This window comes from Nannospalax galili, unplaced genomic scaffold (assembly GCF_000622305.1).
Source record: "Nannospalax galili isolate Female #2095 unplaced genomic scaffold, S.galili_v1.0 scaffold23, whole genome shotgun sequence".
Lineage (NCBI taxonomy): Eukaryota > Metazoa > Chordata > Mammalia > Rodentia > Spalacidae > Nannospalax > Nannospalax galili.
In genome coordinates this window covers 311,625-328,314 of record NW_008350771.1, presented here as the reverse complement: position 1 = coordinate 328,314, position 16,690 = coordinate 311,625, and the positions used below count along the sequence as shown (strand labels likewise).

Here is a 16,690-nt window from a genome sequence, read left to right as displayed (position 1 = left end):
ATGGCCCCATAGTCTCCAAGTACTTCGTCAGTTGGTGGTGCTGTTTTGGGAGGTTCAGGAGGTGGGGCCTTATTGGAGGAAGTACATTGAGGGGTGGGCTTTGAGAGTGCATACCCTGCCTCCCTTCCAGTTTCTCTCTCTGTTTCCTGGACCTGCTCGAAGATGTGAGCTCTCAGGTTTCTGCTCCAGCCTTCTGCCCTACCTCCCCTCCATGATAGACTCATAACCCTCTGGAACTGTCAGCCCAATAAATTCTTGCTTCTATAACTTTCCTTGGTGTTTTATCACAGCAACAGAAAAGTAACTACTATATGTGGATTCCAGAAATTGAACTTAGGCCACAAGGATTGTGCAGCAAGCGTTTTTCCCCATTGAGTCATCTCATGACCCTGTTTTTATTTTAATCCCCCTTTTTTTTTTTCCTCTGTGGCTAGGGATTGAACCTAGGACCTCATACATGCCGGTCAAGCACTCTACCACTGAGGTATATCCCACAGCCCTTTAACACTTCTTAATCCAAGTGTGAGTGCTAGTTGTAAACTCCTTCAGTTTTGCTTGTCTGAAAAATCTTTATTTCTTCGTCTATTGTCAAGGAGATTTCCAAGTGCATGTAGAATTTGGGTCTGACACATTTGTTCTCCCAGAATTTTTAATGTGGCATTCCATCACCTGCTTATTTCCATGCTTTCTGACAAGAAGTCTGCTGTCATTCTTATTTTTGTTTCTTGGTCTGTGTGCCTCATTTCTTTAATAGTCTTCAGAAGTTTCTGTGTTTTATTTTCAGGACTTTGGATTTATTTGCCTGTATTAAAATTTTTATTTTATTTTTTCATTTGTTTACTCTCAGTATTTACATTACCTTATACGTCCTAAGCTTCTTGTAAATTGGTATCTGTCATTAATTTTGGAAAATTCTTGCCACTGTTTTGTCCAATGTTTCTTCCCTCTCTGGGACTGGAGTTGCCTGTGTGTTATTGTAGTTGGTAATTTTCTGCAGTTTTTGGACTCTGTTCTATCTTTTCAATTTGTTGCTTGTTTTCTTTTCAGCTTGGATACTTTTGTTTATTGGTTTTAGTGAAGAGATGCTTTCCCAGCTAGTCCAAGTCTACAGAAGAGCCTGTCGGAGGGACTTCTCAGCCCCTTCACTGGGGTTTTGACAAGTATGCTCTTTTGCTGAAGCTAGTCACTGCTCTTACATGTGTTGTCCAGCTTTTCGTGACAGTCTCTGATGTGTTCACCACAGTAATTTAAATGCCATCTCATTCTTATCATCTAGATCAGCTCTAAGTCTGAATTTCAGTAATTGCTTGTTTTTGTATATTTTTTTCTTGCTTTTGCTTTATTTTTTATTGAAAGCTGGTCATCTTTCATAGAACAATAGATACTGAGGTGAAATTTTGTTTTATGCTTAGAGACTGGCATACCTCTTCAGCTAGATCCTTAGTGGGGGAGTAGAGTCAGGAGTGGGACTGAGTTTACACCTGTTGCTATGGCTACTCTTGGTATACCCCAGGCTTTGCATCTTTCTGATGGTACTTTGCTTTTGGGTTCTGGCTTTCCAGAGCTCAGTCTCCAAAGTCAACTCCTCAAATCTCTGCCTGAGGTCTTTCCTTTGGACTGAATGTCACAGGCAATATTTCGATTAAAGTTCCCCTTCCAAAACACCACTGTTATTTTCACCTGGGGCTAGCTAGCCTGGAAAGGGCAGTGAGAGGTGGCCTTCTGATAATGAGATGAGTCTTCAGTCCCTTGCATGTATGATGTGCCAGGGCAAGGACTTCACAAATATTTGCTCCTACTGTTATAACTATGTGTCCCTGACCCTTCCCAGACCAGTGCTTTGTGTGTGTATGTGTATGTACTCACGTGTGTGTGCACACCTGGGGGTGTGTTTGTATGTGTATGGTGGGCAGAGGTCAGCATCAAATATCTTCCTCAGTCACTTTCTACTTTGGTTTTTGAGACAGAGTCTTTTGCTGAAGTTGGAGCTTACCAATTTGGTTAAGCTAGCTGGCAAGCAAGCCTGCCTCAGAGATTCTCCTGCCTCTGCCTCCCCAGCACTGGGATTACAGGTATGCACCTTTGTGAGGCTGCTGGGGATCTGAACTCAGGTCCCCATGCTTGTACAACAAGAACTTTACAGTACAAACTGAGCATCTCTCCAGCCCACTGGGCCTGCTTTCATCTTGGCTCCCTCCCTTAGCTGCAGTGGGTTTTCACCAGGCCCTCATGATAATTTCTGCTGCTCTCCCCTCTACAGACTGGGCTCCTGGCTGCTCTAGGGTTTCCTTGAAGTTACAGTGTGTGATACAGACTGTCCAAGCAGGTGCCAAGGGATGCCACTCAGGGTCTCACCTTCTCTGAGAAGGATTTAGTATGAGGCAGGTTCACTGCATCCTTGGTCACTGTGTGTCTGAGTCTGGTGAGACACAGCGATGGGACATAGGTTACACAGAACAGGTGTAGTCCTCATAGACAGGTGGTCAGGGTTCACAATGAGCTGGCCTGCCCAGGCTCTGGAACACTGCCCAATGTGGCTGAAAGCCTGTCTGAGCATGCACCGATAACACTGAACCAAGGGAGCCTGAAGGCAGGCAGACCTGTGTTTGGTGCCCCAGGGCAACAGCATGAAGTGCTGGAGGTCTTCAGGAGGCAGACTCTAGCTGTTCCAGGCTCCCCCCCCCGACCTGGACATTCTCATCATACACTGAAGTTATTCCTGAGACTCTGGAGCTAAAAAGGGGAGGAAGTGTGCCAGCTCAAGGTTGTTTGGAAAACTGTCCAGTAGGAAGCCCCTTTCCATTTAGCTTTAAAATAGTTGACTTGCTTCTCCCTCTGGACTAACATGGACTCTGTCTCTGACCCCAGTTTGGCTCACTCCTCTTCCCAAGCATCCTGTCCTTTTCCAGTTCCAAGTTTCAAGTGTGGTTGCCTATGACATCCAATCTCTGTTGGCCTTGACCAAAAATGCCTGCTCACAGTGCACTTGGCCTCTCCCTGCTGTGTGACACTGCCATTCCATGTTGTATTTCCACTCGAGAAGCATCATGAGTGTTAGGGTTCAGATAGCCCCGCCCCCTCACCAACAGGGCCTCACAGACCTCACAAGCCCCTGAGGAAAGGGAACCCAGTTAATAAGCACCCTGGTCTTTGAAGCCAAGAGAAGCAGACTTTTTTCCACTGTTTGGCCAGCACAGCAGGCTTCCCCTTTGATCTCTAACGAGGGCAGGTTTCAACAGTCCCACTCCCCCCTGCCCTGTGCCTAACTTTTTAAAAGAAATATATCTTCCCGCCTTCTGCACCCCCCAGAAGCCTCCCCATATAAAAGACCCCAGCTCACAACCCAGCCAGACATTTTCCCTGCCTGGAAGGGAATCTGTCCCAGGTGTTCTGTTGCTAATAAACTATTCCGTTGGAGTTTTATCTGTGTCCTGGTGCTTTCTCCTGATCAACGGGATTCATCCATTGCCTACTTTACCTATCAATGAGCCCATTTACTGATGAGAAAAGAGGCTCGGGGAGGGGCATTGTTGTAAATGTGCACAGCAAGGGCTGGAGGCCAACACGCTTTTCACATTGAAGTGGCAGTGGAGGAGGCAGCCATTTCCCACCAGGGCATCTGTGGGTCGGGAGGGTCAGGACCCCCTTGTTCTGGAAGCCCCACCTTGGTTTTAGGACTGTTTTACAAATACCAGCTGCCTCCAGGGCCCTGCCCTGCTGGGTTTTAGTTCTGGGATTTTTTTCTTGCTACCCAGACCTGGCTATCTTCAGCCTCTCTTCCCTGCCTGTTCTGCCGAGCCAGCTGTGCAGAGCACCTGGGACGGGCAACAGCTGACATCTGGCCTCATGGGCTTGTCAGCTTGTAGGGAGAGGGAGAGGCAGCCATCCAGGGCTCCACAAATTTGCCTGGAAGATCAGAACCACATTCCTCCTTCGCTGAGGTCTGTCTCTGGTTGGGCCTTATGCTACCATTCTCTGGGCCTCAGTTTCCCTCTCTGCAAAAGGGAAAGGCTCTTCCAGTTTTGTCAGGATAAATGGGTCTGTTATTCTCAGGCTACTCTGGCTAGAAGAAAAGCCAGAGACAGAGGGGGCTGAGGTCAGGCCCCCCTACCCAGTGAGGTACTGAATCTGCTTTCCCTCTTGAGATGAGAGGTGCTCATGCCTGGAACCCTGAACAAACTGTTCACCAGGCAGCTCCTCATCCGCGATAATTCAGTTTGGTAAAGCAGCATTTAAGCTGGGAACTTAATCGTCATTTCTGGGCTAAAAGAATTGAAAAATAAATAGAAAGTGTCAGACGCCGTGTTGGGATGGGTGATGGATGCAGCAGCAGCTCACGGGGCTCCCCATCGGCAGTTTTCAGATGTACACATTTAGTCCCATCTCTGCTTTTACTGTAGGAGCAAGAATCAGGCAGGATGAAGCCACAGGAAGCGGAGACCAGGAAAGACTGGAGGACCCTCCAGGGAGAAACATCTTCCCTTCCTCTCACAGATATAGCTGAGACTTCTTCCCTGACTCAGTCCTTCCTGGCCTCTCCTCACACCCACCTGGGGCTGATCCTCTAAGGATCTGCCTACTCGGTTTTCCCTATCCCACTCAGCTTGTCCTCCTAGCCCTCTCTGTTCCTAACCACGAACTCAACTACCACCCTGGTGGTGAACGGCAACGAGGGCTGTGGGCCAGCCACTTCAGGTTCAAGCCCGGAGTCTCCCACTTTACAAGCTGTGTGATGAAGGGGGCAACTTAATCTCTCTGAGCCCTGGTTTCCTGGGAGGGACAAAAAGGAACATCCACAGAACCTACTTAATATGGAGGCTTAAGGGTTAGACAGGCAAAGTATTCAGCTGAGCACAGAGCTGGACTCACAGTGATTGCTCAGTGCACGCTTTCTAGTGTTGCCTCGCTTGTTAATGGTCAGTACCTAGTGATGGATAATTATGGCCAACTGCGGGTGTGTTTTGAAATGAGACTAACTTCTAAATCAGTAAAGCTTGAGTAAGCAGACAGGGTGAGCCTCATCTAATCAGTTGAAGGCCTGAACTCTTTTTGTTCTAAGCAAGAGGAGATTGCCCTTGGGGTTCGTCTGCGGATTTAGCTCTCCTGGGTCTCAGCCTGTTATGGATATGGACTCACCAGCCACATTACTCATGAGAACCTAATGCTTTTAATAAATCTTGCTCCTGTTCAAAGGTTCTCTGTGGCTCCCTATTGCCAACATCAAAATAATAAAAATCCAACCTCTTTGCCCTGGCTGCCCACCCTGCTCTCTAGGCCCCACCCCCAACCAACTGCTGCCTGCATCTCATCACTTCCCGCTCCCTCCTTGCTGTGCACGAACTTCTATGCACAGAATCATGTGCACACATTCATTCATGTTTCTCTCTCTCTCTCTCTCTCTCTCTCTCTCTCTCTCTCCCCTCTCCTCTCCAGCTGGCTGCAATTACATACTCTTGGGCACACACATGTCTTCACACAGACAAGTTTTTCCCTCCTCCCCAGATTCTCCCTGCATGAGCTCCCCTCTTCAGGTGCTCTGTGGACTTCATCATCAGACGTGAGGCTGAAGGAGAGGCAGCGTCACTGAGCTGATTGCACTATAATGGTCTCTGGCAACAACATCTCAGGTGATAATTATAATAGTTTAAAATTTGTTGGGGGCTGGGGAGATGGTTCAGTGGTTAAGAGCTCTGGCTGCTCTTGCAGAGGACCTGGGTTCGATTCCCAGCACCAACATGGTGGCTAGTCAACCATTCTTAACTCTGGTTCCAGGGGATCCAACTCCCTCTTCGGTAGGCAATAAATGCATACACATAAAAATAATAAATTAAAAAAATGTTGAATGGCAGTGGGGGGGGCGGGCACTGTCAAGGGCCTTGATGTGAATCTGTGCCAAGCCTCCCCTCCCTGAAGCTTCTGTGGGAATCTCTGGGAACAGAGAGGATGGGGGACAGGAAGTCCAGGACTGGCTTTCCCAGGAAGCTGCCCCACGGGGTTCCAGCTCAGTTCCTTTCCCTTCTCAGATCCTGAGACAGGGCCCACCCATCCCATGTGGGTATCTAGTCATACCAAGAGTCATGTGCCCCCTCCCCAAAGCTCACTCACTGCCTCAACTCAAGTACTCTTAACCCTGGAGGGGAAGGAGAGCCTTGTTACTATGGAACTGGAGAAGTGGGCCAATTTTTAGTATTCATAAAATAAACCGTGGAAGTCCCGCATGCTAGAGGCTGACTTTCTGAACCTCCAGGTGGGAAGAGCACCTGGTGAGGGCTCTGAGGGGCAGACCTGCCTGGGCTCATGTGCCAGTCCACTGACCCCTGGCTATGTAGCCCTGGATGGGGCGGGGCATCTCCTGAGCCTCACTTTTTTCAACCTTAATTAGAGGTAATGTCTGGGGTTAGCAATATATCTGACTGTGGCCAGTAAGATAGAGCAGGCCAGTCACGGAGTGCAGGCCAGCCCTGTGTGGCTGATGCTGTCACCTTCCCAGACACCACTCAGATGTGATCTTCAGGGGGAATAGGTAATGGATGAGTGCTCACTGGTACACTTCCCGGTGATGCTTTTCAATGCATTTCTCTGCCATTAGAATAACACCCACAGAACAAAGTAGTAGTCCTCTCATAGCAGCCCAGTTCTTCCTTCTGGGGGTGCTTGGGGTGTGGAACCCATTTGTCAAAACTAATTCCAGGATTTGGGGACCCTGGTCCAAGTCACTGGGATTTCTGGCCTTCACAGATGCAGGGTGGTAGATTGTACTCAGCCTGGTCTTCTTGCCCTGCGCCCCAAACAGAGCTTAGGCTAGGCAGGCCTTCCTTGGGTCAAAGCCAGCTGGTCCAGGAACTCCAAGCAGCGAGCATGGAGGAATGAGGTGCCTTCTCTTCCCAGTGAATGCGTAATCACCCCCAGGCTGGGCAGATTTGACAGTTGTAATGAAATCGGTTCATTACACCCCTCTACACTGAGCCGCTTAATGAACATGCAGCCCAAGGCACTGAGGGCTCTTAGTGAATGCAAATGGATCTATATACTCAACCATTTAATTATCGGGGAGTGGGGGCAATGGAGAGGTGGGTGCCTGGCTGGGGTAGGGTGGGGAGGAGAGGGTGTCAGGGGAAGGGCAGAGAGGATGAGGGAGGGCAGGGAGGAGGGAGGAGGGAGGAAAACATGAGGGAACTAGAAAGGGGATGGTGCAGAGATGCTTCCTCATTGCTTAGCAACTGACTCTGTGAAGCCCCTTGTGGCTGGGCAGCTTCCTCCACACAGGGAAGGGAGGACCCACACTGGGTGCTGGGGAACCCACATAGATGATGAGAGACAAGATCCTACCTCCATGGGATTCACAGTCTGATGGAAGAGACAGGCATTCAGCAGGTGTCTGTATCAGTGACCCCTGTAAACTCAGGTAAGCACCGACCACCGTAAGAATCTGTTAGGGTGCAGGGGGAGCCCATGGGATGGGAATCATCTCCCTGTCATAGTTGACTGTAGGCCTGGAGCAGGTGGGATAACATTCTAGGTCCTTGGTTCCCCATTTAGTAAATTGAGATCCCAAGATACCTGCCAAGGATTAAATTTATTAATCTTTGTGGGACCCCCATAACAGTGTCTGGTATACAGCAAGTGCCCAATAAATGTTTACTATCATCTTAAAAGCTTAAAAGAGAGGGACAAGATGGGAGGGTCCTGAACTTGATCAGTAAATCAGGGAGGACACATGTGCATGCAAGCTGAACACTAAGGACAGCAGTGAGCCACGGAATAGGTGAGTTTCCCAGCAGCCTTTACTCTTGCTCCATTAGCACACTGACCCACCCTTCCTTCCTTCCTTCCTTCCTTCCTTCCTTCCTTCCTTCCTTCCTTCCTTCCTTCCTTCCTTCTTTTCCTGCACCTAACAGTCAACTGGAGAGATAAGCAGGCTGCTGACACATAGACAAGGCCCAAGGGCCACAGCACAACTGCAGGGTCTATCCACTCCAGTGTTAACTGTGGACCCTGGTGCATCTGGGACCTCTGAGACTGCTCATATGCTTCTCTGTCTGGGAAACAGAAGACATCACTAAACCAGTTGTGGTATGCCAGGCAAGGCCAGCATCTCACATAAGGGTCAAGTTGTGGAGCTGATATGACCAGATGCAGATGTAAGGGGACAAGATGGAGGCAGGAGCATCGAGGGGATGGTTGGAAGGTGCAGGCGGGACATGATGGCAGGGAGGACATACCACTCAGTCACACCTGCCTATCCTGTCCTGCCCAGGGTCCATCCCACTCTACATTTCCTTTGTCCCTTTCCCCACTTACTGTTGCTTGTCTGTTCCATCCTATGAGACGTCAGCACCAGGAAGCAGGATCTGTGTTCACCTGGTTCATCACTGTCTCTCAAGCACCAGATACGGGGCAGGCTCAGGGATGGGGAGCTCCAGGGATGCGGATGGGAGATTGGCATTGGCACTTACAGAATGACACAGAGGATACAGCGTGGGGCCTAAGAAATGATGAGCAGCCCCAGAGTCAGGGCTGGAGCCACCATACCCTCTTGCCACAGGACAGAACTAACTCAAGTGATCTCAACTGTGGGTGTGGTCAAGAGGCTGCCTGCTGAGATTGGGTCTCCTGCTTGTGGAAGGGCTACCTGCACTGGTACCTATTCCCAGATGTGCTAGGTGGGTTGGGGCAGAAGGTCAGGCACACCCATAGTCTCATCTCTGTACAGAGCTTGGGTTTCCGGAACTTTCCTCCATTCCACCCTACCCACCATTCCTATGGTGTGAGGAGAGTAGTGATTTAGGAGGTAGAGGAGATTTGTGGCTACACAGCCATTTGAGAAGCCAGGGATAGCTTGACATGCCAGGCTTGGCTCCTCTGCCTTCCTGGATCTTGCCCCACACCTGTCACCTGGGGAAGTTGCAGTCAGGATTCTACATCTAACGATAGTGGCAAATGTCTCTTCTAGAAAGATCTGATGCTACAGAAGTCATCCCTGCCCTTGAGGAGCTCCTGGCTTAGGAGGATTGAGAGTGGGGTGGGATATCACTACCCCGTGTGAAGAGCTTGTGGAGACGGGGGAAGCTCAAGTTCTGTGGGGACTGAGGAGGGACTTTAGTCATTTCTGCAGTCAGGATAAGGTGCCTGCTGATGCCTGAGCTGAGGTGTAAGAGTGGAAGAGGTGCCTGGGAATTGGATGAAGTAAAGTAGATGTGGAGATGGGGGAGGGGTATGAGCATGGGATGGGCAGAGTAGGAGGAGCTGGACTCCATGGTGTCCCAAGCAAGCAGCCCTGTGTTTGGGCAGGATGTGATGATAGAGATACATGTGGGGCTTCCTTGTGGTCATCCATGAGTCCCTGCTGAGTGAGCCCTTAGGAACAAAGTCATCCTTTCCCTCAGACATCCATCTGTGCCAATACAAGACCAGAAACCCAGCAACCACCATCCCTGGTGACATCTGGGCTGGGGCACCCTCCTTCCCCTGGTACCCAGACACTGTGCTAAGCTGGGGTCAGGGTGGTGAGCTATCAGCAGGCTCTGCTGCAAGTGGCGGGAGAGGGTCCCAGAAAGGGCAGCTGTGATTAAGGGCGGTGAAACACTGCTTGGTGTAAAGGCCATGCAAACCAAATATGGGTGGCAGGCATGGGTGGGGTCTGAGGAGATGTTAGAGGCTAGAAAGGCTGAACCCTACCTGCTCTTTGGTGAGCAGACTTGGCAAAAGGTCCACTGTGTATCATCTTCAATTCTGGGCTCTGGGGGTTTAGGGATAAGTGCCACAGAGTGATCAGACCCAAGGTGCAGCCGGAGAACTGTTAATTTCAGAACCGTGAGGTAGCTGCTTGTCTTGGGGAAAGCCTGGGGCACAGAGAAGGCACCCTTGCCTGGGGAGAAGGGCAGGGTCAACAGGCGTGACATCATGCCAATGACCTGAGTTTAAATCCCAGCTGTGCCGTCTCCTTCTTCTGTCTCTAAACCCTGGTTTCCTGTCTGCAAGGTAGGCAGTTACCTTAGGGTTGCTGGGAGTGCTGGGTGAGACAGTCACGTGAGGCCACAGAGCAGAGCCTGGTACATAGTGAGTGCTCAGTGAATGTCAGCTGTCCTTGACCTTGGAGCAAAGCTCTATGGAAGGATGGTCAGGCAGGGGAGCCTGGGAGAAAAGCCAGAGAAGCCTGTGTAGGCTGGAGTTCCTGTAGGGGAGTGCTGAGGGGTGGGGCTGGAGAAGCTCTGTGGCCAGGTCTTCACAGGCCCGCTGATCTGGTAGACAGGGGTGAGTGTGGGAGATCCAGGAAAGCCCTGGGAGATCTTCAAGGGGCACAGTGGGTTCAGGTAAGCTAAAGCTCCTGAGAGGATGGGAAGCCTGGGTCCAAGAGGCCAGTGCAGCTGCAAATGTCTGGGGAGAGAAGATGGTGCCCTGGACTGGGTGAGGACAGTGTAGCCAGGGGCAGAGACAGAAGATAGCAAGGGAAACATCAGGGCTGGGGACCCGTGGAGGTCTGCCGAGGGAGGCAGGTGGCAGTTGGATGGCCCTGGCTCTCTGACTTGAGTAGTAGAAAGGAAGGTGGTCCCAGGCCCCAGGAAGAAGCAGGTGTCTAAAGCCAGGAAGTCTCTGTCACAAGCCCCCAAGGGATGGAGGGAAGAGCCGGCCCTGGGCTCTGAGGAGGGATAGGAGTGGACAGGCCCTCCAGCTGTCCTTGGGCTGAGGGATAAGCTACCCAGGCTCCAATGTCCAGCCCAACCCTCCCTGAACTGCAGCTGTCCCCCTGGTGTTCCCAGAGAGCCATGCCACCCTCCCCTTGACCCCAGCAGCTCTGAGAAGTGACCCAGAGCTATCACCTGCCCTTCTTCCTCTGCACATTTGGAACACCCTCTCCCTTGGCTTCCCCTGCAGAGACACAGGATCCCAAATCAGGAGAGGTGGGCAGGGATAGGGGAGACAAGCACTGAGGTATGGGCAGACAGACCCTGACTAAGGAGAAGAGAGGGAAGACGGAAGGTGAGGAAGCCTGGGACAGGCCCTGAAGCTGCCTCCTCCCCTGACCCTGGCCTAGAGGGAAGGGGATGCTCTTGTAATCACTGGACCTCAGCTGCCCTCCCTTTTCTGTGCCTGACTTTCCCAGAGCAAAGAAGCCCCCACAAACCCCACCATCCAATTAATGAAATTAGAAGCAGTCAAGTTGTAGAATTCGTGAACAGGATGAGTGATTGGGAAAAATTACCTCCCTGCAAACATCTCAAATTTAATTTCCTTCCGTAATCTAAAAACTAAATAAAGAAAGATAAACTCTGTGCTTTGCCCCCCTTCCTCTCTTCCTACAGCCTTTACCAGCTCTTCTGTTAGAGTCGTCTGACCAAGGGCTCAGAAGTCACTAATAGAACCGCCATGGATATATCCTATCACACTCGTGCACGCACACACACACACGTACATGTCTGCCCATTCATGCACATACCTATGCTCCCCACATGCATGCCCACAAATATGCACACACATGCATACACATGCACACACATGCGAACCACCCATCCGTGTGCTCCACATGTATGCACATATACATGTACACACAGGCACACATATACATACTCTCCTGCATACACACACCCATGCCTCCAACATGAACATGCACACACATGCAGACATACACATACACATACCCTTTCACTGGGATGCTGTGCCAGCTGTTTTAGCTCTGCTACAAGAAGGCTGTGTGACTCTGTACCTCAGTTTCCCTACCTGTGACAGTGGGTGCTGTAGCTGACTTAGAAGAACCTTCCAGTTGTCATGACAGCGTCGGCCACTTTCCCCTCTCAGCCTCTCTATTTCTTTCACACTGAGGCTGACTCAGAAAGTAAGGTTGGGAGAGGGGATTAGAAGGAGTTCATGAGGGACACTGGCTGTCAGAGTGACTGTCCTTTCATGGGCAAACAGAACTTACCAGCAGCCCCTCCTGGACCCGGAGCTGAGTTCAGGCTGAGTGCAGAGCTTTGGCTGTCCAGCTACAGGTGGCTGTGCACCGCCCTTCACACTGTGGGCTCCTTAGCAGTTTCTAGGGGCGGCTTTACCATCCTGTGCCACCCTGGGCCAGGACCTTGCCTACATGCCCCATTACTACCATCTGGTCCTTAATTTCCCTTCCAGACAAGGCTGGTGAGGGCTTGGCCCAGGGAGCAAGGGGAGCCTCTGGAGCCAGGAGGCAAAGATGGGCCCATATAGACTTTCAGTCTGGGCTGGACCCTGAGGACACTTTAAGAATAGGGTGGCCAGAGGTGGAGAGGGGCCTTGAGTTCTAAGTGGAGACACAGCCTCCAGGCCAGGCTGAGAGCCAACAAAGACGGCAAGTCTGTCTCTGGGATGGCAAAAGTCCTGTCAAACCACTCTGCCCATTCCACCCCTTTTCTGCAAGGGCTCCAGGCTAGAGGCCCATCCTGTCCCCAGCTGAGGGCTTGGAGACCGCGGTGTGACCCTGTGCAGCTTCCCCCTTCCCAGCCTCACTTCACTCTTTTGCCACACAGGACAGGAGCCCTCCAGGCACTGCAGGCTCTCCTGCACAGGAGGGTTCCTGCAGGTCCCAGGGGGTGTTTGTTCCATCCCTCTGCAGCCCATGGTGCCTGGCTCCAGGTCCAGCAGATGCCCAGGAGCCGTGGGTTAACCTGGTGTGACTGTGAGATGTGCTTCTCCATGTCTGGGTCTCAGGAGGCACATCTGCCTCAGTGCAGGAAGTGGAACAGAGTGGAGCTAGGCTGGGGCTCCTTGGTGGCTGTTAGAATCAGGGAGGGCTTCCTGGGGGAGGCTGTCTTAGGTTGACAGGTTTGGATAGAGGATGGGAAACAGAGCACAGAGGGAGGTACAGATGCAGAGTTGGGCCACACCCTCTCATACTCTGCCGTGGCCATGGGTTAGAGTCTGGGGTTTAGAATGGGACAGATCTAAGTCCAATCTGGACAAGTCTTTGTTCCCTCTTGGAACCTCAGCTGGAAACTGGGGTGACACCAAGTCCCAAAGGGTGGTGGAGGGGCTGGCATGTGGCCTGGCACCCAAGGATATAGGTATCAGGAGCCCCCTCACCTGTCAGTTCATCCAGGTCATCCGTTCACCTCTGCTTGCCTGGTCACACGAAGTCTAACAGGGAACAGTCTTCGATGCAGGGACTTGGGGACCAGGACAGGCCACCTGCCTCATGAAAGACATCAAGGTCTGTTGGTGAGAAGCACAGACCCTGTCAGCTTGGGGCTGAGTAGCCTCCAGCCTTACCCTGCAGGAACCCTGAACAGAGAGGTTAAGGGAGTGGCCAGGAGTCACCAGCCTGACCCTCTAGCTCTATGCTCTAACTTGCTTTGGTGTGGGGAGGGGGTGCATCTACAAATGCCTGAACCCAGAGTCATGGATTCTTCTCTCTTGTCCTCCCTCTGTTGTTGAACCCATTGTTTCTCCTTCAGAGGCCTGGAAACAGAACCCAAGGCTCCCAGGGTCCAGGCCAGTACCTGCAGAGTGTTCTCCTTCCCTGAGGCCCTGACATGGGTTGGGCAGGGGAGAGTTAAGGTTGGAGCTGTCCTTGCTGTTAGTGTCGAACTTGCAGTTTCTAAAGGCCGCAGGAGCTCTGGGAGCAAACATTTTCTCTCCTAATGACACTGCAGCAGATTAAGGAGGGGCGCGTCTCCCCGACAGCATTAAAGAGCACCCATCCATTATCCAGAATTGTCTGGCCTGGCAGCTGGATAACTTTCCCACAAACCTGGATAGAGAAAGGTTTTCTCATCTCCTCCATCAGCAAATCCTGCTTGGTTCCCCCAACCCAGGTTCTGGGGAGGGAAGGATATCACATACCAATTCAGGAGGACATTGAGGCAGGCTGAGGCTTAGCTCAACATAAGAAACAAATCTTCCGGTCATAGTGGGGCATGAGACGAGAATTACTGCTGCATTACACCACACTACACTAAAGGCTGGCTTCAGTGGGGAGGGAGGTAGCTACCTCCCTTTAATACACAACAGGAAGAGCTTTGGGAGTCCAGCATGGACACCCCAGTGTTACGGTTCTCTGAGTTCTCGCCTCTTTAGGCCAGTGGCTTGGATGCTTAGAACATGCATCAGATCTATTGTCAGGGGATGGGTGGTCCCTGGGACTTTGAGTAAGTGACTGTCCTCACATTGCTCAATGGCCTGCCAATCAGATTCCCATCCCAGCCCCCGCTGAGTCTCCTGTGGACACAGGTGGTCTGGCCCCATGGTATATACAAGTGCATACACCCAGAGAGACAGGGTGGCAGTGACCAAGGTCTCCAAGTGGCAGAGCTGGGACTGGGATTCAGGTGTGTCTGCCTCAAAGCCTGTATTTCTTTCTACCTGTGTTGTGCTCTCTGTGCCTCAGTTTCTCACCTATGAATCAGAGGTCATACCTCCATAGGAGTTGGACAGCCCCAGGCATGTGTGAGGTACAGTAGGTGTCAGGAAGAATGCTGGGAACATGTGTGTACAGACATACATGAGCTTTCTAAAGAGCCAAGTCTGGGCTGGGAATGTAGCTCCGTTGGTAGAGTGCATAGCACACGTGAGGCCCTGGGTTCAGTTCCCAGCACTGCATAAATTGGGAGTGGTGGTGCATATCTGTAATCCCAGCAATCAGGAAGGAGACGGAGGCAGGAGGATCAGAAGTGCAAAGTCATCTACATAAAAGCAGAGTCCAAACTGTGTCCCCTCTCTCTCTGTCTAAGATATCAAAGCCCTGATACTTAGATTATGAGTATAAATCTACAGTGGGCATCACAAGCCTGAACCACTTACTTTGTCCCCCAACCCTCAGCATGTCATCAGAAAGCACCAAGCGGGCTGCTGTATGTGTGTGGGCAGTGTGGAGGATTACAGCCGATGCTTGGAAAGATGCCTGGCAGGGCGGGAGGAAAATGAGCTATTGTGTGGTCAAAAAAAACCCTGGTTGTGAAAGTCTTTCCCTGTCCACTGGAGCACAGCTCTCTGTTTCTGAACCTGGCTGAACAGGAGGTGCCATCATGGGAGTTATCATTTGTCGTAACAGGACTGAAAGGTTCAACACAGGGAGCCCAAGAGCCAGGACGTGCACCTGTGGCTATTGGTTGAGCTCTACAGGTTTCTGGCCAGTCGAACCAACTCTGCCTTCATCCAGTTTTGCTGAAAAGACTGTTTATGAGCAGCACTAACCAGCCGTCTCTGCCCCTGCTGATGACACAAAAGATGACTCATCCTAATCAGGAGAACAAAACAGGCATGTTTGTGTGTATGGTCACAGGTGATGTGCAAGTTCTGGACATGCCCAAGCTGAAGGTGTGAGCCCTGCAGGTGTGAGCCTGGCCTCAAAGCTGCATCCTCAAGGCTTGGAGTGAGATCCTTGCCTTGGATCAGCTGGCCCTGCAGTCCATGAAGGGCCATGACACCGTGGTCCTGACTGATCCTCAGAAGGGCCGAGAGGTGTACCTGCACTTTGGTAAGGCAGCAGGAGCCCCACAGTCTCACCAAATCCGTGTCTGCTCCAAGGGCTGGAAATGTGACTGCACAAGAGGCTGAAGGGCCAGCCGAGGATCCTGTCTGCTAGTAAAAAGCTTTGGATGCTGGGGAAGAAAAAGCCCTGATCAGGACACAGGAACGAGGGAACAGAAGCAGCCCCTGTACCACATGCTCCTCTGGGGGTGCCCCTGCAGGCCAGTGGCCAGTCGTGCCTTTGTTTTTCAGACAAAGTCTTCCTGCTAGCCCAGGCTAAGAACTCACTATATACAGGCTGACCTTAAACTCAAAGTGACCCTCCTGCCTCAGCCTTCTGAGGCCTAGATTAAAGGCCTACCATACCATGCCTAGCTGTTTTATTTTGTTTTCTGCATTAAAACCATGCATGTCCTGTCCTAACAGGTGTGTCCAACCTGCAGTCAATGGGGCACTTCCATCCTAGAACACTATAAATGCAGCCCAACATGTTTGCAAATGGTGTCATGCTCCAATGTCAAAGGTCAGACAGGCTTGCAATGCTCATGGACAGTGTGCTCTTGAGGTCCCCATCAAGGAAAGGTTCCTGTGGAGCAGAGCTTAAGCTTGACCTAGGCCTGGAGCTGCCTTCTCACCTGTGTGTCTGAGCCTGCTGCATCCCTGAAGATATCGCCTGAGTCAGAGTCCCACCTCTGTTCTGGAGACCTTGAGTCTGTTCTTTAGCTTTTCCAACCACTTGACTCCCTCCACCCCATGTTCCTTTGTGCAGTGTTGTTGTTTAGCGGGTCCCCGCCTGTCCTAATGGCCTGGCTCTGACTGGCCCACAGCAGCAAGCAGATCACTGGGGGTTTAGCAGTGTGCCTGGGACAGGAACCTCTGTTCTCAGAGAGGATGAAACGGGAGCACGTCTAATTAGTGGGAGACTGAATGACAGTGACAGCTCTGTTCACATTCCAGAACACATTCTTCATAGCTGGCACCTGAGCAGCTCCAGTACCCTGGCATCTGGATTGATGGGGCTGGGCTGGCTGTGAATACACAGGGACCTTGCTATCTACTCTTTCAACGTACCAGGACTGATGCTGATTCTCTGCCCTGTGTTAAGAACTCTGCGGGGGTACTGTGTTGGATGAGACAAGATCTCAGCGCTCAAAGCTGCAGATGGTGAGCGACTAAATGGAAGCAGCTAGGTATTCTTTGGTGGTGACCAGAGAGACGGTTCGGCAATGCACAGGCATGAGGCAGCATCTGGGAT

General features: G+C 51.3%; 1 pseudogene; it reads left to right on the top strand.

Moving 5' to 3' along the window:
- The first annotated feature begins 14,786 nt into the window (after positions 1-14,786).
- Positions 14,787-15,705, top strand: LOC103745931 (annotated as a pseudogene).
- Positions 15,706-16,690: the final 985 nt, after the last annotated feature.